The 25,884-nt window shown below is 33.6% G+C and overlaps 1 long non-coding RNA gene across 3 annotated transcripts; it reads right to left on the bottom strand.

Annotated features, from left to right (window-relative positions):
- Positions 1–3,458: 3,458 nt before the first annotated feature.
- On the bottom strand, positions 3,459–24,503 carry LOC149566929 (uncharacterized). Of its 3 annotated transcripts, XR_016362315.1 has the most exons (4): positions 24,351–24,503; positions 23,661–23,863; positions 22,721–22,801; positions 21,688–21,966 (listed from the first exon to the last, which is right to left on the bottom strand). It is a non-coding gene; the product is annotated as an uncharacterized LOC149566929 (long non-coding RNA). The 3 variants fall into 3 exon arrangements; XR_016362314.1 differs by lacking the exons at positions 21,688–21,966; positions 22,721–22,801 and adding an exon at positions 3,459–3,909; XR_016362313.1 differs by lacking the exon at positions 22,721–22,801.
- Positions 24,504–25,884: the final 1,381 nt, after the last annotated feature.

The raw sequence follows: 25,884 nt of genomic DNA, 5'->3' as shown, positions 1-25,884 counted from the left end.
ATTAATTAAGAAGTTCAAACAACACAAAATTGAATTCCTTTAGTCGAGACATAGGCTGGGTAGAAGTACAAAAAGAAATAATTAAACAAGACTTCCACTGTGGAAAAATAAACACAAATATAATTTGAAATGGAGAATATCAAACAAATGGGAAAAGGGAAGTATAAAGATTCTACAAAAACTAAGCCTACAAGAATAAAGTGTAACACACCTTCTGAATGGGAAGTTGGTTGGTTCTCCTTTGGAAACCAAAGTAGTGGCAGTGCTTCTCCTAAAAAGGAGCCTATCAAAAGAATAGCTTCTAAAATACCAATACTAAATTTAAAAGAAAAATGATGATTTAGAAAAACATCAACACCATAAATGTACAAAAGAGCTAGTTGCAAGCTTACCACTCCTTTCTCGAGCTTGGCAGCTTGCATTCCAAGATTTGCAAGTCTTCTACATGGATCTATCTACTCTTCTGGAGCTTCCATCAAGGAAACTAGAATTTGTCTATATTAAACAATGATTCAACTCTCCTTAAAAAGATTAGTGGAAACTCCCAAATGTTTATAATATATATAAATAATATAATCTAAAAAATGATACTCGAATGGCCTTACAAATGGTGAATGTCCTCCTACAAGTCATGATCTTCCACTGGGAGTTGATGGCCTGCCATATGGATGTTATCCAACTTGTGGGGATGGTATTCTCATATTTGCTACACCCATTGACCACCAATTTCTAGGTGCACTCCATCCTCATGTGTGGCTCGACCACTCATAGTAGGCCTACATGAGCAACACAAATGATTCTACTAAATACATTATTTGAAGCCTCCAACTCAAACATATTAAATTATTGATGGCTTACCTAGATTCAAATGGCCTCTATTGTTCAGCAACAAAGCCTAGTCCTCTGAACATAGGGCCATTTCTAGAGAATATAACAAAAAAATTAATACCTGAAATAAATTAGGAATACATTAGTATTTCAAGATACATATTGATGTAACATGTTTTAGGTGACAAGATAAATAGAAGTCTAAACGTTGCATCTCCGACTTTGGGTCTTTTAAGCTCTGCAAACAATACAGTCAAAGGTTGATTGCATCCCTCAAACAATATATTTGCATAAGGCTAAAATGTAGTTTATATTTGAGAACTATATCAAAAATAAGCACCCACTAAAGGAAATATTAGCAATTGAAAACATAATGTTTACCTTCATTGTGAAAGCTCCATGTAATTTTTTAATAGTTGCCGCATCCATTTCTCTAGATGGATATTTAACAAATGCACATCCTACGCATATAACTTAACAGTTAACAAAGCCAATATCAACCCTGAAACACTTTTATGAATCAAACTATTAAAAATGGTAAAAGTTGCCCCACCTTTGTTCTGTTTCTATTCATCTTTCATGATATATATGTCATCAATAGGACCAAACTTAGCAAAGATCTATCTATCAAAAAATAAAGGATTATGTGAGCATCAGCACTAAACTACAATGCCCAATATTTTAAAATTTCAATTATCCACATTTCTCATTGATCAATGCATTCAGTACTTGTGAAAGACTTTATAAAGATTACCAATACCATATAGGCCTCAAGAATCAGAAAAGGAACCCAAACATTTCAACTTGCCCAACCCATATATTTATTGATAGTACACTTAATTCACAAAAAGGAGGGCACAAAAAGGAGGAGGTGTTGAAAACAAGTAGTGAGAAGGTTAAGGTCAATGCAGTTTGTATTTCAGTTGAACCAGCTTTAAATTCCTCCATGTGCTTAAAAAAACGCTGTGACACTTGAGGCAAAAAAGGAGGAGAAGGAGGTGACTGCCAGTTTTGAAGAAAGCAAGATTGATATTATTCATGTTTCAGATGAACCAACAGTGAAACAAAGAGAAAAAAAGAGTGGAAGGAAGGAAAAGTTAATTGTAACAAACAATATTGAGGCCAAGAACATAGTAACTGGTGTTCCTATTGAAGCCATCATGAATGATTCTGGATCTCCCAAACGAGTGATCACTTGAAAGGGTTGTAAGCCTGAGCACAAGAAGGAGATGTTGCAAACTAGTAGCGAAGAGGATAGTATTGATGTAACTTTTGTCTTAGTTGAGCCTATTACAAGTTCTTTAAAGTCCCCAAGACAAATTGTGACTCGAAGGGGACAAAAGTCGAGCCACAATGAGGAGATGCAAACAAATGCTAGCTCTAAAGAAGACAAGATTGATGTGGTAAATGTTTTAGATGAATTTGCTCTTAATCAAAGAGGACAGAAGGATGGGAGGAAGGGCGAGCTAGTGGTAGCCAACAATGTTGTGGAGGCCAAAAACATTGTACCTAATGTTCCTGTTGAACCCACTGTGCATGTTTCTGAATCTCCCAAAGGAGTGGTCACTCACAAGGGCTGTAAGGGTGACCAGAAGGAGGTGTTGAAAACTGGCAGTAAAGAAGACAAGTTTAATTTAGTTAAACCCACTTCAACTTCTGTGGAGTCCCTGAAAAAAGTTGTCTCAAAGGGGACAAAAATGCGAGGAGAAGCTGATGAATGCTAGCTCTAAAGAATACAAGATTGATGTGATTACTGTTCCAAATGAACCTACTATTAATCAAAGAGGATGAAAGGGTAGCAAGAAGGGAGAGCTATTTGTAACTAATAGTATTGAGGAGGCCAAGAACACTATAACTAATGTTCCTGTTGAAGCCATTGTGGTTTCTGAATTTCCCAAAGGAGTGGTTACTCACAAGGGTCGTAAGGGTGAGCATAAGGAGGATTTGAAAACTAGCAACGAAGAGGATAAATTTAATGCCTTTTGTGTCTCAAATGAACCTCTATCAACTTCTTTGCAATGCCTAAAACAAGTTGTCACTTGAAGGGGACATAAGAGCAATCACAACAAGGAGAAGGTGGTCAATGCTAGCTTCGAGGATGTTTTTGATGTACCTGTTGTTAATCAAAGAGGATGACATGGTGGGTAGAAGAAAGAGTCAATTGTTACTAAAGGTTCTCAAGATATCAAAAACATTAGAACTGATGTTCCTATGGAAGTCACTGTCAATGTTTCCAAATCTACCAAACAAGAGGTTACTCGAAAGGGCTGTAAGGGTGAGAACAAGAAGGGAGAGTTGTTGAAAGCTAATGTTAAACTAACTATGAATTCTTCTAAGCCCGAAACAAGCAATAACTCAAAGGGGTGTAAGATGTGGCAAATTATTGGTAAATGATACTATCAAGGAGTCCAAGAATGACACAACTGAAATTTCTATTTAAGATAATGCGAGCACTTCTGAGTCTCCTGAGAGAGTGGTGCATGAGAAGGTATTGGATGTTGAAGAGAGAAAGGCCTACGCAGTTAGTATCCCAGTAAAACCCACTTTTAAGTGTTTTGAAAATCTCAAGCATGTGGTCACTCGAAGAGGAAGAATCAATAAACAAGACGGGAGTAAAGTAGTCACTATGATTTCTCGTGAGTGTTGGACACTAGCAGTGGTAACTCATTTATCAAAAGAACATTAATAGGTTACAAGAAAGTCTCCTTTTCATATTTGGCCAAACAATGGGTCTCCATATTCGTAATCATAGAATAAAAACTTATCCTATGTGTGTAATTTCAGAAAGGAGAATACACCAAATGTAATTGCAAGAGAAAAATGCTAGAAAGTGGTACATTCTTAACAAAAAAACCTCTAGAGTATTGTCAACGTGACCACTCAATTCAACAAGAGAAATATCCCTCTCCATATTGGAGCAAGGTGCACTTGTGTCCTCAAATAGTGAATCAGACTGATTGTGTGAACTACCAAATACATCTTCATAGTATTCAAATGTGAGATCAACATCTAACATATTAAGACCATCACCATTATCACGCCATCACAGAGGCCAAGATCTTGCATGTGGGAATCCCACAACTGCAGATTCCAACAAACCAGAGCTTTGTTAGACAACACCAAAACATATAAGAGGCTAATCCAAGATAGAATATGTTATATAGCCCTTTTCAAGTGCATATTTAGAAGTATATTATATGGAGAATTGAGGACAAGGAAAAGTAAAAAGAGATGGAAATAAATAAAACTCCTATCTTATCACAATTTTAATTTGTACGACTACTTTATCAAAAACATTAAGCTTTCAACTCCAATGGACATCGAAATAATTTATGCTTTATCAAAAAACATTCAATTTATTTTATTTCTTCAAAGAGAACAAGCTATAATAACATATATACTACCACTTTAGGAATCATATTTCTTCTTAGTTTAAATCAATTTTTCCAAGACTATCATTAAGTTATCTATAGGGTAATGATTCTGAAAGTAATTTTCATCATTCTAAAATATTTGAAGAATTCATAACTAAATCGGTAATATAAATCATCAAGAATATCAAATATCTACTATACTTGTAATACACCTAGTTAGTATCATTTGCAAGATTGCATCGCCAATATGTGTCTCTTTCATTATATGTTCAATATTAGCATCAAGCTGTAGTTGTTGTGTTCCTGGCAAAAATAATGAAACTGATGGACTCTCCTTCCACACTGATGGTAGAAATAATATTGAAACATGACTGGGATCACTGCAACTTCTATGCAATCTTGGTAGCATGAAGCACTATTGAAGTCACTTGTAAATCCTAGCTCAATTAATGAGATGAATTATATCTATAAGACTACAACAAGTCTCTTTACAACTGATTTTTTCCCTTCTATGTTTTTGGGAACAAGAACAATGGCCCTAGAGTTTCAACTTCATTTACTCTTCTCTACAAACTAGAACTACATCCAATGTTTGACTTCAGATAACCAAAATAATTTAGCACTAACATTTTGTATGTTGTAGGAATGTGACACCTACAATGAGAAAACTTTACTTCGAAGTATCTAGATTGTAAGCATTAAAGAGATATGTTATTAATCTCATGTCTACATCAGAAAAATTTGAGAGGGTTACTGTCAATGAGTTTCATTGCTTTGATGACTCCAAGCTCAATCCAATCCAAGAGGCTTTGGAGTGCAAAATAGAAAAATTACCTTTTACAACCCTTAGATGCTTTGCAACAACATCCAAAGTCATTCTTTTTTTAGGATCTTCAAATTCGATAACACAATAATTGCTTACGCCTTATATAATAAACTAGAGCAGGGCATCTATATATATAATACATAAAGCATGCAATTATGGAATCCAAATTTATGATATAAAAGCATGAAATAAAAGAAATGAAATGAATTTTTCAAGAATTACCTTTACAAAGAGGTCCTTGAATTAAATTCTAAAGTTCAAGGTCCATATCCTCCAAATTTAATAAATCATCATTTAGTATTTGAAATCCATATTGAAAGGAAATACATTTGTACTATTTCATGAAATCTTCTTTTCTTGACTAAGAAAGAAACATGGATAGTAAACAAACCAAAAATAGAAAACTCCAAAAAGGAAAAAGTTGTTGAAACTAAAAGAATTACCATACCCCTAATGCCCAAGTCAAATGAAATCCTATGATGAAGCAGTAAAAAGGGTTAACAACAAAGTACACATAACTAACTTGCAACTATTCAAGTTGAAGTGGATCTAAAGTGTTAACCATCGATCATGCACTCTAACATTGTGTAAATCTTCAATAAGCTCCATTATCTTATATAGAAAGAAAGTTATACCAAAATAATATCAACTTACTTTGTGACAACTTGTAATGGGCACCCCTGGATGTCCCAAAAAACTAAACCAAATTGCTGAAAGGAATTATGTCAAACAGTTTGCATTCAACTTCTTAAAACCCCTTATAACTCCGGAAATCAAACGTTTATTTGTTTGTTGTGTTTCATGCATGGAATTGGTATCATACAACATAAACAAGAAAGGAACTACAATAATATGCAAAGTGGAAATGAACTGCTGCTAATAAAATGTTATTTTCAGAATTCATAAAACCAAATACATGGCAGATTTATCAACTCACTAATTACTTCAGCAATATTGTCATAATACTCCAGCCCATGCTTACGAACTTGCTGCTGCAATACTTTGTCCTTCAATCAGTCCACTACTTTCGTAATACCATTCCCTCAAAGCGGCATAAGCGTCGGACAAGTAGTGAAGAAGATATAAGCAAAATACCAAATCTGCCTGTAGCCGGAAATGCAACTAAACTGCCTGATAATGAAGCCAAAAACAAAGAATTCCAAAGGCCAAACCCCAAGGGAATGACGTCTAGAATGTTACAAGAGAGGATAGACGTCCTCAAATGCCAAGAACTGAGCTGCAACTCACATACCAATTTCTTCCCATATTCAACCTTTCTAATGAAGCCACAAATGCTTCCTTTTATTCTATTCCCACGGGTCTGCTCAACTCATATGGGCAATGTGGGATAAAAGATGTGTAATATAAAATATATATTAAAATACCCCTTATGTCTCCCTTGGGTACACATCACCATAAAATAAATATTAAAGTAACACTTTAATATTTTACAATTAAATTAGACGTTACTTTAATAAAACTTCAGGCATTAAAATGTATTAGCAATCGGACTCCGAATAATGCGAGTGATAGCTCATCGGAAAGCTCTCACCGAGGAGTATCGAATCCAATCACCAAAATTGACCTGCACTGTGTCCTGCCGACTTACTAAAGATAGTAAGTATGCTTGAAACTGAGTAAATCAACTTCGTTTTGGCCCAAACTGGAAATGACTAGGCCAAAACACTCCAAGATCCCATTAAACCCTTCGTTAGCCCTCGGGACCATGTAGAACAAGGCTAACGCACACACACTTGGTCAACTGCTAAAAGATGGGATCATTACAAATCCGCCCTCCTTGAAATTGCTTGTCCTCAAGCAATTAAGCAACATAATGAACTCCAACCTCCACCTGGATCCCAATTGAAGTAATGTGTGATATCCATATAGACATTAAACAAACTGCAAATGAGCATCATTAGGACCAACCACATGTCCTGCAAGTTAGCTCCCAAAACTTGTGCTGATGAAGTATAAGTCTGGATGTCACCAGAAGACGGCTCCATAGAAGATCTCTGAAACCTCTTCCTCCCAACTGCTGCAACACAAAACTGAATCTTTGTAGATAGTGAAAACTGAGCCCATCTCCACTCAGGTGAATGATTAACATCAGCCTCAAACATCAGATTGTCATAAGACAATGTTGCATCCATGTTGAACATAGTACTATCCCAAGAGTGAACATTAACACTTTGTTGATCGATAGTATAATATGACTCTGTCACTATATTGCTCACCTCATTAGCAATAACAAGTGTACTATCATCAGAGCACAAATCTACAACCGCATGCTTATTACCAAACTCCTCATTGGATGGTTCAACTGACATAGAAGTGGTTGTTGATATGACAGTTCCCTTGCATTCTCCTAATTCCACTATTGCTACATCATCATCCCCTGACAAGGCTTCATATGTGGTCTCCTGACTTTGCACGCATGTCTCTATAGACTCTGTCAAAATACCCATATCACCAACATCATAACTGGCTGGCTCTATACGTGTCTCGATCCCACCTGAGGAATCAACTACCTTCTGCTCTGGAGCAACATACAAATCATCAATGTTGATGCCCATTTGTCTAGCCATAAGCTGCAACATCATATCCATTTGCCTATTCTGCTCATGTTGCATACGTTGCCCCTTCTCTAATGTACCCAATAACTGTCTGAACAGTACCTCCCCCTGATCTGGACCAGCATTTCTGCCTCCGCCTAATCCTGTATTCCTGTCATCTCGATCACCCATATTATTGTCCTGATCACAGAATATCTCCTCTGTGTCTGTATGGTTGGATTCAATGTCCCCCTGCACGGATGTACTAGACTGTTTGCTTTGCAAGTCTGAAATCCTATTTTGTCTTGCTCTGGTATCGCGGAAATTATAAGACCCCTGTCGCATGCTCAAACATAAATGCTTAGCCTGTGTTTTTTATTTATTTCTGATTTTAGTGTTTTGACATTTCGTCAAACACTTTTTCCCTCTATCCGGCTATTCCAAATTCCCTATAAGACCTCCACAGGATGGCAGGACTTATAGCTCTGATACCACTGTAATGAGCACCCCTGGATGTCCCAAAAAACTAAACCAAATTGCTGAAAGGAATTATGTCAAACAGTTTGCATTCAACTTCTTAAAACCCCTTATAACTCCGAAAATCAAACGTTTATTTGTTTGTTGTGTTTCATGCATGGAATTGGTATCATACAACATAAACAAGAAAGGAACTACAATAATATGCAAAGTGGAAATTAACTGCTGCTAATAAAATGTTATTTTCAGAATTCATAAAACCAAATACATGGCAAATTTATCAACTCACTAATTACTTCAGCAATATTGTCATAATACTCCAGCCCATGCTTACGAACTTGCTGCTGCAATACTTTGTCCTTCAATCAGTCCACTACTTTCGTAATACCATTCCCTCAAAGCGGCATAAGCGTCGGACAAGTAGTGAAGAAGATATGAGCAAAATACCAAATCTGCCTGTAGCCGGAAATGCAACTAAACTGCCTGATAATGAAGCCAAAAACAAAGAATTCCAAAGGCCAAACCCCAAGGGAATGACGTCTAGAATGTTACAAGAGAGGATAGACGTCCTCAAATGCCAAGAACTGAGCTGCAACTCACATACCAATTTCTTCCCATATTCAACCTTTCTAATGAAGCCACAAATGCTTCCTTTTATTCTATTCCCACGGGTCTGCTCAACTCATATGGGCAATGTGGGATAAAAGATGTGTAATATAAAATATATATTAAAATACCCCTTATGTCTCCCTTGGGTACACATCACCATAAAATAAATATTAAAGTAACACTTTAATATTTTACAATTAAATTAGACGTTACTTTAATAAAACTTCAGGCATTAAAATGTATTAGCAATCAGACTCCGAATAATGCGAGTGATAGCTAATCGGAAAGCTCTCACCGAGGAGTATCGAATCCAATCACCAAAATTGACCTGCACTGTGTCCTGCCGACTTACTAAAGATAGTAAGTATGCCTGAAACTGAGTAAATCAACTTCGTTTTGGCCCAAACTGGAAATGACTAGGCCAAAACACTTCAAGATCCCATTAAACCCTTCGTTAGCCCTCGGGACCATGTAGAACAAGGCTAACGCACACACACTTGGTCAACTGCTAAAAGATGGGATCATTACACAACTTCACAAAACATTATATTAAAAATGATAATCGAACTTGCCAAATTAAGAAGAGAGATTTCTAAAAGTGATGGTAATGAGAATTATCTATTGGAGAAGCTTGATGTTGCTTTTGGAGTCATATTGTCCCTCCTTGGTTTCACTATCTATAGCACAACAATGTAGTCTATTATTGTTTCCAAAACTATACCATTTTCTCAGGCAGAGAGGAAAATAATGAAGGCCGAGAAATGGTTGTTGGGCTCTAACAAGGTCTTGATAACCTTCTCTGGGAACCCATGGAGGTTTGAGAACTCTATCAAATTTCAAATAATCATTAAAATGAATGTATTACTTAGCTTAGCCATCATATTCATTATTGTTCAAAAAGGCTTGTCAAACTCTGATAAGGATAATAATCTAAAATGGCATAATTCAAACTATTACTAATTCTCATCTCATCTTTTGGAGTTTTACACTTTCAAGCACTTCTCTAATTGGCAACTCGGGCTGCATGGCTTCATTCCATCTATCAAAGACAATATTATCATTGTTACCAGAATACATAATCAGAGTAGTATAGAAATTCAGAGGTGGATTTAATCCCTTAAAGTAACTTCTAAGCGTCCCATCATTTAAATTTTTCAATCCTATTTCTAACGAACCATAACACTGGGCTATCTAATAAATATATTTAATTAAAATGACAAAAGGAAAAAATTAAGCATAGCTCAATAATACACCCAATTAGAAACAATGACCGAAGTACATCAAAATTGAAATCTAACTACATAGGAGTGAACTTGATAATGAAAGATGATAAATGAACCTAAGTGCACAACTTAATAAAAATTTCATAGCGTTAGCCGTTGATCATAGCATGAGAATACATGTAATTTCACAAAACTATTTTGAAACCCTCTGTAACAGAGTTGCTCACAAGGGTTCGATATTATCTCAAGTTTTAACCAGTAAAAATTTATGCTTCCTGACTATTTGAAAGTAAACACGACTCTCCATTGTGCAAAAGGTTCAGTATCAAAAGGTTCAAGCATGTGAGAAAATTAAAGCCCTATCGGGTGTAACAGTAAATTCCTGTGGGCTGACAACAGTACTAACAAATTCTTGTTTCTTATTGTTATGATATGAACTAAAACAATGATTGGGAAACATTTAAGGGAATGTGATTAACCCTCACCAATTCATAGATGAAAGATTTGTATTAGGGTTCAATTTTTGTTCATGCAAACTGCCATTCACCTTTAGCAATGACAGTTTCAACAAAAACAGTAATCTATTTTGTTTTGATCAATGGAATGTATATATAGGGGACAAGATAGAAAACAAATTCATGCTTTCCTCTAACATGGTAGTCAAAGGATTCTTTTATGTATCTTGGTAGATGGGCTTTGAAAGAATATTTTTTACTATCATAGTATTAACAGTCATAGTAATGTTCATTGCTTTAATGCTACAGTCCCGTTACCTTGATTGGTATGGTGTCATGGGATAATAGGTTGCCTAAAAAAAAGAAATATGTTTGAATTTTAAATTGAATGAAAGTGGATTGATATTGAGACTTGACTAAATGTGGAAGAACAGATGGGCCTATTGTACTGCAGTCACAAGTGTTGAGCATAGTTTCTTTTATGACTGATTTTAGTGAAGCACATATTCCCATGAATGAAAGGTCATTAGAACTAGTGGATATCATTTCAAATAAGGATGCTTGTAAAAGACTAATGCAAGAAACAAGATGTGACAAGAACCAATGTTTTGAGAAGAACTAACAATTGAAATAAGGCAGGAACAAATACTACGGTTGTAGGACAAAGAATATGGATTCAGATTGGATTAATCATAAATGGAATACCTAAGGATGGGTAAGCAGGACTATTGGAGAGTGGAAGTAAGGCATGGTGGGCCAGCATGGTAAGAGGGATAAACCCAACCTCAATATGGAATCAGTCATAACATTTTGAATCAGGATTTGGGTACGCATGTAGATTGTGACCTTATGTGAACCATTGTTGCTTTGTTTGAAGGCTAAGGAGTTATGTTGTTAAAGAACAATTGTGAATATTGTGATTGTACCTAAGTGAGTAAAGGGTTTGGTTGAATTCAAGAACCAGAAATATACCTTGTTACATGGTTTAAATATTGATTGTTGCATTGATGGGATTGAGGAACCTATCAAGGTTCCATATTAATCTGATTATAATGATGAAGACATTGATTGAATGCCTCGGGCCCTCTAATAAACTATCTGATTGCTGCAATCAAGATTGGATCATCAAGATCCTAATGAAAAGAATTCATTTAAGGATTCTCTGAATTAATCAGGCTTTGTATATTTTGTTTGAAATATATGATGTAATCATATTCATGAGTCTATAAAAATTAGACATCAAATGTGTAAATGTAGAAAGAGGGAAATGTTGAAAATGAGACTAGTGCAATACAACACTGTCTTAATGGAAATGAAGTTAAGAAGCCAAAAAAAACACATTAACGGAAGACAGCCTTTATCCATCATATCAACTGCAATTTCTCATACTCTTTATAACTGCCTCTATAGTTAGTCAGAATGCTCAGTGCATGTGGTCATCATATTTCTTACTGTGCAAATAATTGCTAAATCAAAGCAGACCTGAATATTTCACTCATGTGGTTGAGGCCAGTTACATGTTGGAGGCTCTTCTATAGAATGTTTGAGATTAAAAAACATGTTTAAATATTAGAAAACTCAGGCAAGTTTATGGCCTGGAGACCTTGAGTAGCCAGAAAAGAGGAGGCATACAAGTTTCCAACACCAATTGTCTTAAAATCTTGAAGTAAAAGCCCGCAGAGGAATGTGAAATTTTTTTAATAACAGTCATGAACAGAAAAATATGTTTTATTAATATGAAGTCAACAAAGAGCTTATATTTCTTTACAACTAAACTCAAAATAACTTTGGACAGCAGACTTGTTTACAACTTTACACACAATACACAACTATGCTCTCCCTTTTTGGAGTCATTAGAAAACAAAAGGATCAATTTTTTCTTCGTTTACTACAACCTTCTTACATAAAAGCTTCAACTCAATTCATCAAAAATAAAACTAAAAATAGAGTATATCAAATCTTTTATAAACTACTCATTCTTTAATACAAGCTACACAGCTGCTATCATCGTGCATACAAAGACTGTCACAAAAAGTTGAAAATTGTTCTATAAAATAAGGGCTGCAAAATCTGCCTAAACCCATGCAATGGAGAAGGAAGACCAAGAGATCTTAAAAATACTAGAATCAAGAGATTTTAGAGGTACTGCTTATGCTTTTGCTTGGCAATCAGTAGCATCACAAATGAATTGAACAATTCAGTTTTTCCAGATTATTAGTTTGTGTTGAGATTGGACAGCTACTATCAAAAATGATCAAGCTTTACTCCCAGTGGGAAGCCTAGGAGCAGATTATCCTCTATGAGTATTTACTCCAAATGGGGAGTTTAGGGGACGGTTATCCACTGTGAATCTTCCTTGCAGATTCACTCACACATAGGCCTTTGAGTAGGGATTTTCCCAACTCATGCCAAGATTTCAGAGATAAGCTCCATATTCAGTCCAAAAAGTTCTCCTAAGAACTCGGTGATTACTGTTGAAGGAAATAATTTGGGCCTCTCTACCATCTTTTGGTTCATAATCCTTCTTTGAATTTAGGTAAGAGTTTGAACCTTGAAGTTTTGGATTATGTAAGGATGTGAGGGGAGCCAACATTAATAATAAAAATATTCATATGCTTCTCCTAGGAAATTCAAAGTTAGCTGTAATTCAGTTTTCAATTCCATAATTAGTGTTTTATTTTATTTTATTATATTCATAGAGTTTTAGATGTTACAGCAGTCTTTGTGTCTTGATTTCTTTACTATAAAGATACTAATATTTTTTGTTCCATTTTTTTAACTCCGACTCATTCTCTACCTAATTTTAACTAATGATGTCTGCAAACATTAAATCTCAGAACTTCAGCATTAGAATACAAACCAATTTTTTAATTAATAATGTTTACAATTGGACAAGTTCCTTAAAGTATGTGCTATATAGATATGCAAAACTCTTAATGTTTGGTAGCATTATGAGCTCTCATGCATACTTGTTCTGGTTGAGTTTATTGAGAGACATTACTTCTCCTGAATTACTAATTGAGCCTGTTCATTTGTGGATTGTGCATTCAATTCAATGTTAACTGAAATGGTTATGCTGAACCATGATATCATGTTTTGTGACCAATAAAGGATATACTGTGTGTTCCTATTATCCTCTGTGACTCTTCAATCATGTTATTGGAGACATGATGATGTATTGCATTCAGCGTTCATCTTTCTCATATCTTTCATCCTTGTTTTTGCCTGCCATGGTTAAGATTATGGTGCAATTGAGTTATTGTTGCCAGCACATATATGTTTCCATGCTTATGATGCAAATGTAATCACATGTTTTGGTGGTTATCATATTTGTGGCATTGGATGTTTTCTACCATTCATGTCATTCATTATCACTACTGTTCATGCCATTCATTGTCACTAACATTCATGTCATTTATAGAGGAAGATTAAGCATCGCCAGTTCATAGTGACATGTAGCTTGTATGTTCAGTGAAATGCAAAATGGAAAGTCTAACTACCATCAACCCTTCCTGTAACATGGGGTTGTGTTTAGCTAGCACCTAATTCTTTTGGTTGTTGCATCTGAAGTATCCGATAATGATTTTGGGTGTCAAGTGATTGATATCATTTAATCATTGTGATTCTATGTAGCTTCCAGGTCAGAGATAGTATTGTAAAGACATCACTTAGGGATATAACATTCTGAGTATTATTATCTTGTGATTATTTTTATATATGTGCTTTGTGATTCGAAAAGGAGAAGAATATGCATTGTAGATGTCTAGTCCTATAAGGACATACTCCTAGTGACTATTATGTAATAAGTTAATAACAGTCAGTTGAAGAAGTCATTCTTCCATATAAGATTGTGAAGCTTTGTATTGAATCTCCCGATTTTCAATAAAGGAACTATTTTGAGTGTGGTTAATTTTTTTCCTCGGGCTGGCAAGTTTTCCCAGGATAAATATCTTGCACTGATTATTCTTGTGCTTTTAAATTTCTGATTGTTACATTTATCATACTCAAGTTCTAAATTTAACAAAAACTCCCACGGACTCCTCACAAAATGCAATATTTCATAATGCCCACCTATAAGCCTAAATATTTGCAATGCTATTAGATCTTGTACCAACCTAATGACCTATTATGACTTAGATGAGACATCTGCTTCTCAGAAAGCATTTGTGTATTGCTATCTCAGATTATTTCATTAATTCTTACATGAGAGTCTATCAGATGGTTATTAGAAAACTACTGGCTTACCACATCTCTTTGATTTTGCTACAGGTGCTCCCTCTCTAGCAAGTTATTTATAAATATCAATGATCTTGGATATTTTCTTTGGTACTAGACACACATATTCATAATGGTTTTCTAGCTTATTTTTGCACACAAAATAACTCCACAATAATATGATTATGTATCCATGCTATATGCAATAATATGACATACCTCATGACTAGTAGTGTAATTGGTTATGAATTAGCTTTTATTGCCAATCGCCTTTCAGCTTGTAAGCATTTTAGAGACAAGACAAACCATAACAATGTGTGAGCATAAAGCTCTCTTCAAATTGTGAGGTGGAGCTCCTTAAGATCTAAAATAGACCTAAACACTAAACCAAACTAAAGGCACCAAACTATAGACAAGATATAAAAATGTCAATGCTATACAGATCTTCCTTGGGGTTCTATATAGATGAAATCAATAACTGACTATATTATTTCCCAATATGCATAAACTGGACTAGTAACAGTTGTATCTCACATGAAATATTATATAGAAATTATGAATTGTAAGTGAATGTATATTTATCTAAAATCACAAACAAGAACTTCCTACAGGCTAAAATACAGACCAGCAATTAGATGCAAACAAGATTGAAAGGATTAAAGACTACTTCAAAATGACACATAATGTGATTTCAAAGACTAGATAAAGAGATTGCATGCAAAGTTGCAACTTAGATGAGTAAAGGATGTCAACGCAGCTTAACGCTTTTAGCCATTTTTCAAACTAATCAATAAAATTAGAAACAAAATGAACCAACCTCAATAAAAAAAATTGGCAATTATGATATTCAATGTCTTTTGTTCAAAGACATTTTCATTGATATTTTTTATCATTAGTTTTCATACTTTCATAGAAAAATAAAAAAGAAACATGGCTTAAAATATCAACGTAGGTCAAATAGTGGTTAAAATGTGTTTTTCAAAATTCACATGTTTTTTCTATTAAACATCTTGTAAGAAGACTAATGATGCCAGTCAAGTGGCCCAATTTTTCTTTAAAGAAATTGTGTGTTTATATGGTCTTCCAAAAATTATAACTACTAATAGGGACATTGAATTCTTAAGCTACTATTGGAGAGTTTTGTGGAAAAAGTTGAATAGTAGTTGCAATTCAGTTCAACGCACAATCCCCAAATCGATAGTCAAACAGAGGTCGTAAATAGGAGACTGAGTAACTTATTGAGGTGTTTAGATGGGAATAATCCTCGACAAAGGGATTTGGTGGTTCCTCAAGCTAAATTTACCCATAATCCCAACATTAATAGACTTACCAGTAAGTATGCATCTCATGTTGCATGTGGAGCAAATCCTGAGGGAGTTATGGACTTCATTGATTTTCCAGTAAGCTCACAAAAAAACTGAGAAACTATAGATTTTTAAAATTATTTCCAAGAGATGCATCAGGGAGTTAGATATGAATTGCAGTTGATGAATGAACAATGTAAGATGAGAGTTGATTCGCATCAAAGAGAAAAAGTCTTTCAAGAGAGAAATTGGTCATGGTTCATCTACGCAAGGAAAGGCATCCTAAAGGTACCTACAATAAATTGAAGCCCAAGTAGATTGGAACCTGCAAAACTATAAAGAAGATAAATGCAAGGCCTAACAATTGGATTGCTTGAGGATCTAGACATCAATCTCATCTTTGAAGTTGCTGATCTTTATTAATATTCCCTTATAACTATTGAAGATCAGATGGAATATGAGTACAATGAGAAGGATGACAATATCTGAAGTAAGCAATTGCCGAAGAATAAAAGAGAGGGGGTTGAACAACTACTAGATACCATATTTGGTGGCAACAAAATTCTAGGTCATATAAGCTTTATTTCATTACATGATCTAAAAATCTGCTAGATGGTGGATTCTTTCATCTTGTGGATCACTGAAGTTTTTTAATTTTTGTTTTACAGAACGGTCTAAGAATAGAGATAGGCAGTGGTTTGAAATGCTCATCTCACCTGCTTCAATCAACACTCTAAACACACATACAAATCTGAAATATATAATAGAAAAATAGAAGGCAATTGAGAACAAAATTATGCAGCAATATTCAGAAATTCTTATTGAAATACAAAACAGATTTGCATTACAAAATAGTGAGCTTATTGGCTTCACTTTAGAGCAGTTTGTCTGATTTGGTCTCTCACAGACCTACAAGAGTGGTGTTTTTAACAGCAAGCAATGACTTGATAATAGGAGATATTTTTAACAAGAAGACAAATTGTAATATTGCTATCAAGATTTGACTGTGTAGTTTTTGAGCCAAACTTATTGACCCATGTTTCATGAGTAGTGGGTTGCAAGAACCCATATCTGATATTTTTCTTCTATCAGAGAAAACCTACACAAAAATCCCCCAAAACAAAACTTCACCCCAAAATCTTATACAACCAAAACCCCAAAAATGCTACGCAAAGCCTTGAGAAGGCACCCCAACACAAAATCAATATAACTTAAAAGCTAACCCCCTCTTTCATATGTAACTGACCAAACCATTACATATTTAGTCAACTTACAATATTCTTCCCACATGGTCATTCAAATCCCTAATGCACCAAGAAAGGGAAATTTATGATTCAAATTTAATTTTCCTTTGCCACGTTGATGCTCTGCATCAGGTCGAAGGATGAAACAGAGGTCAAGGCTTGAAGGCTCTGGAGATGATTTCTATTTCTTTTTTGTTGTGTAGTTTTTGGTAGTGGTTCAATGAAATGATCATAACACATCTAATCTATTCAGATTCTTGTATCTAAATTTCTCATCATTTATGTTGGTTATTTGTTGTGTATGTTACAGATTGGTCTCTCGCCTCTTGATTTGAGCTGCATCAAGAAGCAAACGCATAACAAAGGCTCTATAAAAAAAAAGAGAAAATAGAATAGAGAAGGGTAAGAAAACCCATACTGATAATTGAGAATATGTAGATACAACAGGACAGCTAATAAACAATGGTAGTTCGGATAGCAATTCCAGCGCATCTGAAATAGTTTAGGGAGGGACTAAATAACAATTGCCATACTCTAGAGATTTTACCTAAAAAAATCTCTTTCCAAAAATGTTACATATAGAGATCTGAAAAACTGGGAGGTGAGCATAAATTTGTATCTTATGAGTGTACACTACCCACTTCAAAAGAAAAATCAGAAACAATATTATGAGAAAGTTAGTAATTATAATTGCCTAGATGCTATGACTAGTTGAGTATGCCATTTAAATTATGGAGCACCATATGTGTATCATGTAAAATTAAACACGATCAACATGACAATAACTAGATTCTTCATCATACATAAATTGGACACGATCTCAGGACGTTATGAGTGCTGCGTGCATTAATAAATATTTAGTTATCTGAAGCCTACTGGCACGTTTCGCCAAACTTCATGTTTCTGTTCTCTATGGGGAGAGTTGTCAAGAACAATATATCTGCCCAGTCTAGTGTTTGATCATCAAAGGCTACAAAGAGCTGATCATGGCCTTCAGCATCTTGCATTTCATGCTTGAGCTTTTCTTCCAAAGGTAGTTGAACAAATTCCCTTACAATTTTCTTCATTCTTTCCATCATAGACAAAGGAATCCCATGATTTGTAGCTTGTCATAAGGACATACATACCTCCGAACAAAGTAAGAGAATTCAGAAGAAAAACAATATTAGTCTAACATTTAATTTATAATCAATTTTGAAGGTTCCCACTTGGAAAAATCCCCATTGCTCACATGCAATATGCAATTTTTCTATTTCCTTTTGCCTACAGCGCTCCAAATCACTAAAAAACATTTCCACATCAATTATGGGGATGTAAATTTGATGAAGAAAGAAGTCATTTGGGTGCTCTTTCTTTGATCTAATATACCTTTGAGGGAGGCTTTGAAGGTTCTGAGATGCTAATTCCTGAACAACAGGAACTGAAAACCTTTTTGAAGTGCCCTTGGATGGATCAGACACCATAGCTGAATTAAACATGACATTATGATTGATGTAAACAAATGCATGCGTGCTTCTTTGCCCTAAATAGAATAAACATAATGCGCTAGATATGGTAGACATCCTTCAATGGTTTTTAGTAACTCCAGTATGCTGAATCCCATGTGCATCGACATTTTATCAAAGAAGTTTTTTAAAATGGACATGGCTATCCTCCCACAAAAATGTACAGTTGAATAATTTTCAAAAGATCTAAAAAATCATGGATTTTTTGAAAATTTCACCATTTGATCTTTTCATGATCTGCATAGTTTGTAGTCAAAAACAACAAAAAATTTGGAGAAAAATCACTATGTTTTCGTGAATCTGCCAAAAAAGAAAGTTTGACTTTCTTTTGTCTTTGCTACTTTTTTGTGGGAGATTAGCCTGTGCTATTGGGATTCCTATGGGATTTTTGTACTGGGAGTAGTACTCGGATTCCTGTGGGTTTTTTGTCATTCTGTCAAAAAACTATTGCAATTGTATCAAGAGTCAAACTGAAGGGCTATTCTATTTTATCAAGCAGGTGATCCTATTAATATTTTTATTATTATTTAAAAATCTTTTGTTATAGAATATTAAAGAGATATCTAAAGTTTTATAGGGATATTAAAGAGATGTCTATATTATCACTATAGTTATAGAATATGATTGTGCAAGGCTTTTTATAATCAATATTTTGCATCATGTTTTTTGATCTATTAGAGGATGGTAGAAAGTACATTTATTCTTCTTGAGCTCCCCAACATTCTAATTATAGACCATGAGTGATATAATGTAATTTTTGAAAGATGAATAAAACACCATATCTGAACTATTACTGCACTTACATATTTCACAATATTTGGAGATATCTACCCTAAAAAAAACTCTCTTCTTGCAGGTGAAAACCACATATAAAAGAAGTGATGATTTAACAAAGAGAGTAAAGGAGCTACAAGTGAGAGAAAGGGTGGAGAATTGAGAAAAGAAACTCTGGTGAAGAGAGTTGAGTGTGGGACACAATCTACACCCAACGTTCATAATTACATCTCCGATATTACTGTCTACCAATTGTCAGTCCAATCAAAGACAGATGCTACCTTTCATTACAAGCTAGGAAGGGCATTATCGCCATTAAAGCATGAGAATGTTGTTATTCTTAGCCTTTCCAATAATAATGGACTTGACCATTTATAGTCAAGCTGCCCCCTAAACATATGGGCCGAGGCATTTGATAAGTGGATCAACTATTGTCTGCTTAATAAAAGGTATGAAGTTCTAGTTAAAAACATAATGAAAAAACATATGATATCAGATTTTCTTCTCAAGTTGCAAAGTATTACTTTTGATGATCATGTTGGAATGTTGGTGCAGGTTTGAAGAGATCGTCTAATTTGAAAAAAAGATATCCTCTTGCAAGTATTGTCTACTGGGATGCTGAAAGGTTGTATCCGTTGCTTGTGGCTTAGGGTGCGACAGAGGAAGGAGCCTTTACAGATTGTCTCCATGATGGATGGTCATTCATTTCACATTCTTATACAAGGGAAAATTCATTCTTTGTTTGTATTCTCCAGTGTATTGGTTTGATTGTTCTTCTGAAGAACTGAGATGGAATTAAATAATATGAAGGAATTAGTTAAAGGCTTTGTGATTCTAAAGTCAATAGAGATCAAATTTTGAAGTGGGTGGAACAAATTTTTAGATGCATAGAATCCTATTTGAAATAGCCTGCATGAATGGTGGAGTTGGGCTGGGCAGTGAGTTTTCTACCCATTGGTTTTGGGTTCAGCTTTGAGGCTTGAATTTACTTGATATACATGATTTGTGGTAGATTGGAATAAAAGAAACAAATAGTTCTTGGGCACATTTTATTGTGCTGTTAACAAATTTCAAAGAAGTAAACAAAAGGATTGTATAATTGTTGATGCATGGCAAAGAAAAAGTGTAAATGAGAAGTATTTACCCCTGTTTAAATTGGTAAAAAGAAGACAGATAAATATTGCCGAGTTTTCATAAAATATGAGAAAATTGAAAATGTGAACTATTTTTTTATTATATGCTTAATATAGTGCTCAAAAAGGAAATCATAAGACAAAAATAAATAATTTTTTCAACATTTGCTAATTAGTCTGAACCTTGTGGAAAATATACATAGTGTGACCTAAACGTTTCTGAGGATTGAATGCCTTCAATTTGAGAGAGCATAATCTTGTTCCTATGACAGGTGTTATGCTTTTGTTTGAAAAATGTTTTAAAAGTGTGATGGCCCTTGTGGATGTGTCTTTTGGTGGTTAAGCATTTAAGATCTAGTGTGAAATCAATAATGAAGTGGGTGTCTTTGTACAAATAATTAAAAGCAGGATAAGTTATAGTTTGATAATTTCCAGATAGAGTGTGTTGCATACATAATTGTGGTCTAGAAAATATTAGGGTCACACGTGTAGAAGAGAAGATTAATGTAGCATTATCTGTTAACAAAATAGGGCTTAACATCTTTTGAGTTGAGTACATAAATGTTTCAACTATTAAAGGAGATAACCCTGATACACTAACAACATCACAGTTGGAAACTGGTTGATTTGGTTGATGCAACTTAGTGCAAAAATTCAATTTTAAAAACTATAAATAAACAATGGGGACAGTGATAAAGATTAACAACACTTATGTGATATGAAAGTAGGGGAAGAGAACTTAAAACAAATTGAGGAGATGCAATAAGGTAGCCAAAACCAACCACAACTTTTACAAAGAAGGTCAACACTGGAATTCTTACCCGACAAGATAATGATTTCTACCTATAGGCAACACAAGAAGGTTTGATGGCATGTAATATCCCCAAATGGGATATTGAAAATGTGACAATAAAATCTGTAAACTAGGGCACAACATGAGAGAGAAAAAAACCTCTACAACTAGGGCATAGATATGGAAATGAACTTGCATCAGAGATTGTTATTGCATCTCAAATTTGAGAAAAAATTTAGGACCATAAATAGAATGCTCTAAGTTCTCTTAATAGAGCACTGAAGAACCAAGCAAGTATAGAAGGTCACGATAGAAATGGAAATCGTTTTGGAAAAAGCAGTTTCAGGGGAAATTATTTCTAACATGTCTGAATTGCCTTGTCAAGTAGATCTAAGGATTACGTGCTCATCCATAAATTTCAAAAGAGATCTTACACAAGTTTTCAATCAGTATAGGAGCTTTATACAAATGCCAAAATATCCCATTAATTTCTTACAAGTCTCACGAACCAATATATCAAAAAACAAGAATTGAATGATAACTAGTGCTTGCACCAGGACAGGGTGCAAGTATAAGCCGATAGGTTTGGAAGGTTTTAGGGTCAACACTCTGTTTTGGCTGATTGTCTTCGTGTGCATTGAATCTTGAAATCTGTATAAAAAATTCAAACATTGTCGTCATAGATATTCATTGAATCTTGAAATCATATATATTCATTGAATCTTGAAATCTTGAAATCTGTATATAAAATATTCAAAATCTGTATATACAATACTTAAACACTTTTGTCATTGACATTCTTTGAAAGATACAAAGTTTGAAACATACAAAGACCATTACAGACAGTAAACAGGTATAGCACAATTTTAAGGGCTTTCCTTCCATCCTGCAATCTGCTCCCAAAGAGAAAGAAAATTTTCACTACTATTTTCCTTTGATAGATGAAAAGCTATAAGAGAACAAAATACAATCAATCCTTGAGGACAAAGAAGAACACATTGGATCAAAATCATGAATAATAGTAAAGTATTTTCATGATAAACAGTTTTCCAAAGAGAGGGCCTGTGGCTATATTCTGAAGGCATGTGGCTATATTCTGAATTGAAGGAGGATATGCTGAATTTGGATTTGGACTTCTTGACACACGGGAATCTTATTTTGTGTTTAGAATGTCGAGTCTGGATTTAGAATCAGATTTCTTCCATGATAATTTTGCCAATTTGATTTAAAATCCTCTGCTAAAAATCATTTTGTAGCTATTTTAATATACAAGAAAACTATGCATCTTGAAACTTCTCTATAAAATCTTCATTTTTTATTTCATGTACCGTTGAAAAATATGACTGAAGTAACAGGAAACTTGCAAGAAATTGTAAAAGCTTCATAAAGCTTTGATTTCACACACCTCTAATGCAAATTTGGAGAGCTGGAGAGCCCCATATGGAATCAAGTACCATCATTTCAGAAATGATCCACTTTCAGGAATCTAAAACAATCAAGAACCGATAAAAAAATTCATCATCTGACTAAAATTTATGAACAAAGTCATTCTCTCAAGAGAAATTTTGAACAATGTCTGCTAAAATGCTTAGCACGATTAAAAGACTCATGACCAACCAATTGTCATTTCACATCGTTACTGCAAAGTTCAATAATCTAGCAAGTGTTCATATTTGCTTCTATTTTGAATATCTCCTAGAAATCTATCCTAAGTGTTTTAGAAAAAATGAAAAAATACAAAATAAGCTTAAAATAACGGGGCAATCTAAAGTCTGTAAATTTCATTGCAACATGCTATAAAAATTCAAATTTTTGTTTATCATCTACAGTCTTCCATCTGGTGAATGCCCTCCAATCTGGATGATCATAGGCCATAAAGTGGTAAATAGGTCATGAACTTGATCTACCATTTCCTTCCTATGCTGCCAGTAATAAAACTACTAATTCACAACTTGTTAAACATTTTGGAAATGATTTGACATTGGCATAGTTTTCAAAGCTGGGGTAGGTTTAATCTTCTTGTCCAAGCTGTAAGTATTATACAATAAAATTTGGTGACTAACTTTTTTAAATATTTCACTTGTTCAAAACATCTGCATATTTCAATAAATTCACAGATGATTAGATGATTTATATTAGTGAATTCCATAGAGAAGATGATAGAAAGAAAAGCTTACTTGGTTCACCTTCTATCTAATTTATCATACAATAAACTGTCCTGATACACCTTCTCTTTATTTACACCAGAATTTTACGATTGATTCTGCAAATTAATTAAAGCACCAATTTGATGGATATACTCTACTATCTACAGTTCGACACACACTCAGAATAATGAATATTACCTTCAGCAAGGCTTTCCTGGGCTTGGAGAGATTTTCCGCCATTACCAGCAGGCACAACAATGTCTCCCCCATGGGCTTTCTGCTCCAATTTGCTTCCATCTTGTCATGACACAAATATTTCTCTTCTCTTCTCTTCTCGTACTATTTATTCTTTTTCCTCTCTTACTCTTAAATCTTTTATTTGATTCTTTTTTCTGCTGCACCTTTTATAACGCAAGAAATGAATTAACAATTATTGAGCAAGACAGGTATCATTCTCATGGGGATCATGCCTTAGCTGGCAACTGTAAAAAATGAGAACCTTACAGAAAGCATATTAGTTGACATTCACATTTAGGGATAGTAATTTTGCAAGCTGCGGGGGGAAATCCCACTCACAAATGGAAGACTTCTAGATGCTTACTCTGACGAAACAACAGCTCTCTGTCAAGCGTTGGTTAGGGTAATACAGATTTCAAAGACGAGAAATCAGGGACACAAACCAAATTTTTTGTTTGGCATAACTAGCAGCCTGAGGAATTGTCGGTGGGCTTTCACCCAAGCGATAGGCAATTAAAAATTATTGCTAATAAAGTTTGATATATCAATATTGATCAGAAGATGGTTGATTCAAGTTCATGCAAAACAGTAAGAAAATTTGTGCAAAACCCTGAGAAAACCATAAGAGGATATAACATAGATGAAATGTACCTGATAAAGAGGATGTAATAATCTTGTCTCTCATTTAATCACTCCAACTTGTCATGAATCGAAGGAACAATCTGGATAAATATAAGAATAGCGGTGAATGCATTTTCCTGCATGAAAGAATTTTAGTTTGGCGCGATTTTTGGCCCGCGTGAATGATTATTAGTTTGGGAGTTTTGATTTAAATACGCTGAAACTTATGTTTTCACCTGATTTTAGGCTATTAGTTTTTAAAAGTTGTGCCTTTGCTCTGAAAATTACAAAAAAATTGTCTAATCAACTAAAAGTTTTTTTTTAAAGTAAATTTAAGTCTCCATATCTCTAGACTCTCTTTATATATTATATACTATATAATATATATAACTAGTAGTATGGAAAAAGGAAAGGACTAAGAATTAAATTATAAAATTTATTATAGAAGTTAATTAAATTTTATAAATGTTATTAAATTTTATTTTATACTTTATTTTATATAATATATATATATATATATATATATATATATATATAATCCCTAATCTCCTTCATTATTATAATTTTAAAATGAGATTTAAGTTTAGCATTCAAATTAGTTTTACAAGTAAAGTTAGAGTTTAGTATGGGAATTCAATTAAGATTAGATTTACTATTACGTTAGGTTAAGGTCAATAATAGAATTGCATTTAGAGATAAGCACCACAACATTTACCCATTTAATGTTTATATTGAAAATAAAATTTGAGTAATTTTTTATTTTAGTAGATAGTAATGAAATACATATTATTTAAATAGATTGATAGTAAATATGCTAGAATAGATTCATAAATTATGAAGAAAATTTGAAGTCATCATATAAATGAAATTATTAAGTCAATTGATTTAAAATAATATTGTACCTATTGATTTAAAATAAAATATATATGTTCAAACAACACTTTCCTCTAATTTTCTATTTCATTATTCTATGTTTTTATATTATAAAAGAATTAAATTTTATTTTAAAACTTATAAAATTAATTTACTTGATTTACTCTTTAATAATTATTACTTTATATTACTTTATTTTATTTTTTTCTTATAATTGTTTACAATCATTTACTTATGCCAATGTTTGTTCAATCTATTCAAACAATATTTATTTTTTTACTATTAGGCTGGACTCTTGCTGTAACACAGCTCTTGTTTATTTATTTTTTACCTAGCCAAACACTCCAAACATCCTATGGCCATGCATTAATATCTAAATATGAAACATCTTAAGTTTCTAAAACAAGGATAATATCTCTTTTTTAAATTCTATAAAATGTTGATTATTAATAATTTTGGGTGTAATTTTTTATATCTCATGTATGGATAAAACAATCTTATATCTCTTTTTTTAAAATTTCTATAAAATGTTGATTATTAATAATTTTGGGTGTAATTTTTTTGTGATAGCTTTTTTTTATTTAATTTAAATTATTTTATTAAATGAATGTATATTTATTAGAGTTAATTAAATTTTCTGAAATTTTTATAATTAAAGTATGGAAGTAACCCATCAAAATATGAAAGAAAC

The sequence above is a fragment of the Cupressus sempervirens genome, chromosome 3, assembly GCF_028749045.1.
Source record: "Cupressus sempervirens isolate cs-2001-9-10 chromosome 3, ASM2874904v1, whole genome shotgun sequence".
NCBI lineage: Eukaryota > Viridiplantae > Streptophyta > Pinopsida > Cupressales > Cupressaceae > Cupressus > Cupressus sempervirens.
The sequence above is the reverse complement of the archived record's forward strand: the minus strand, read 5'-3'. Positions and strand labels throughout refer to the sequence as shown.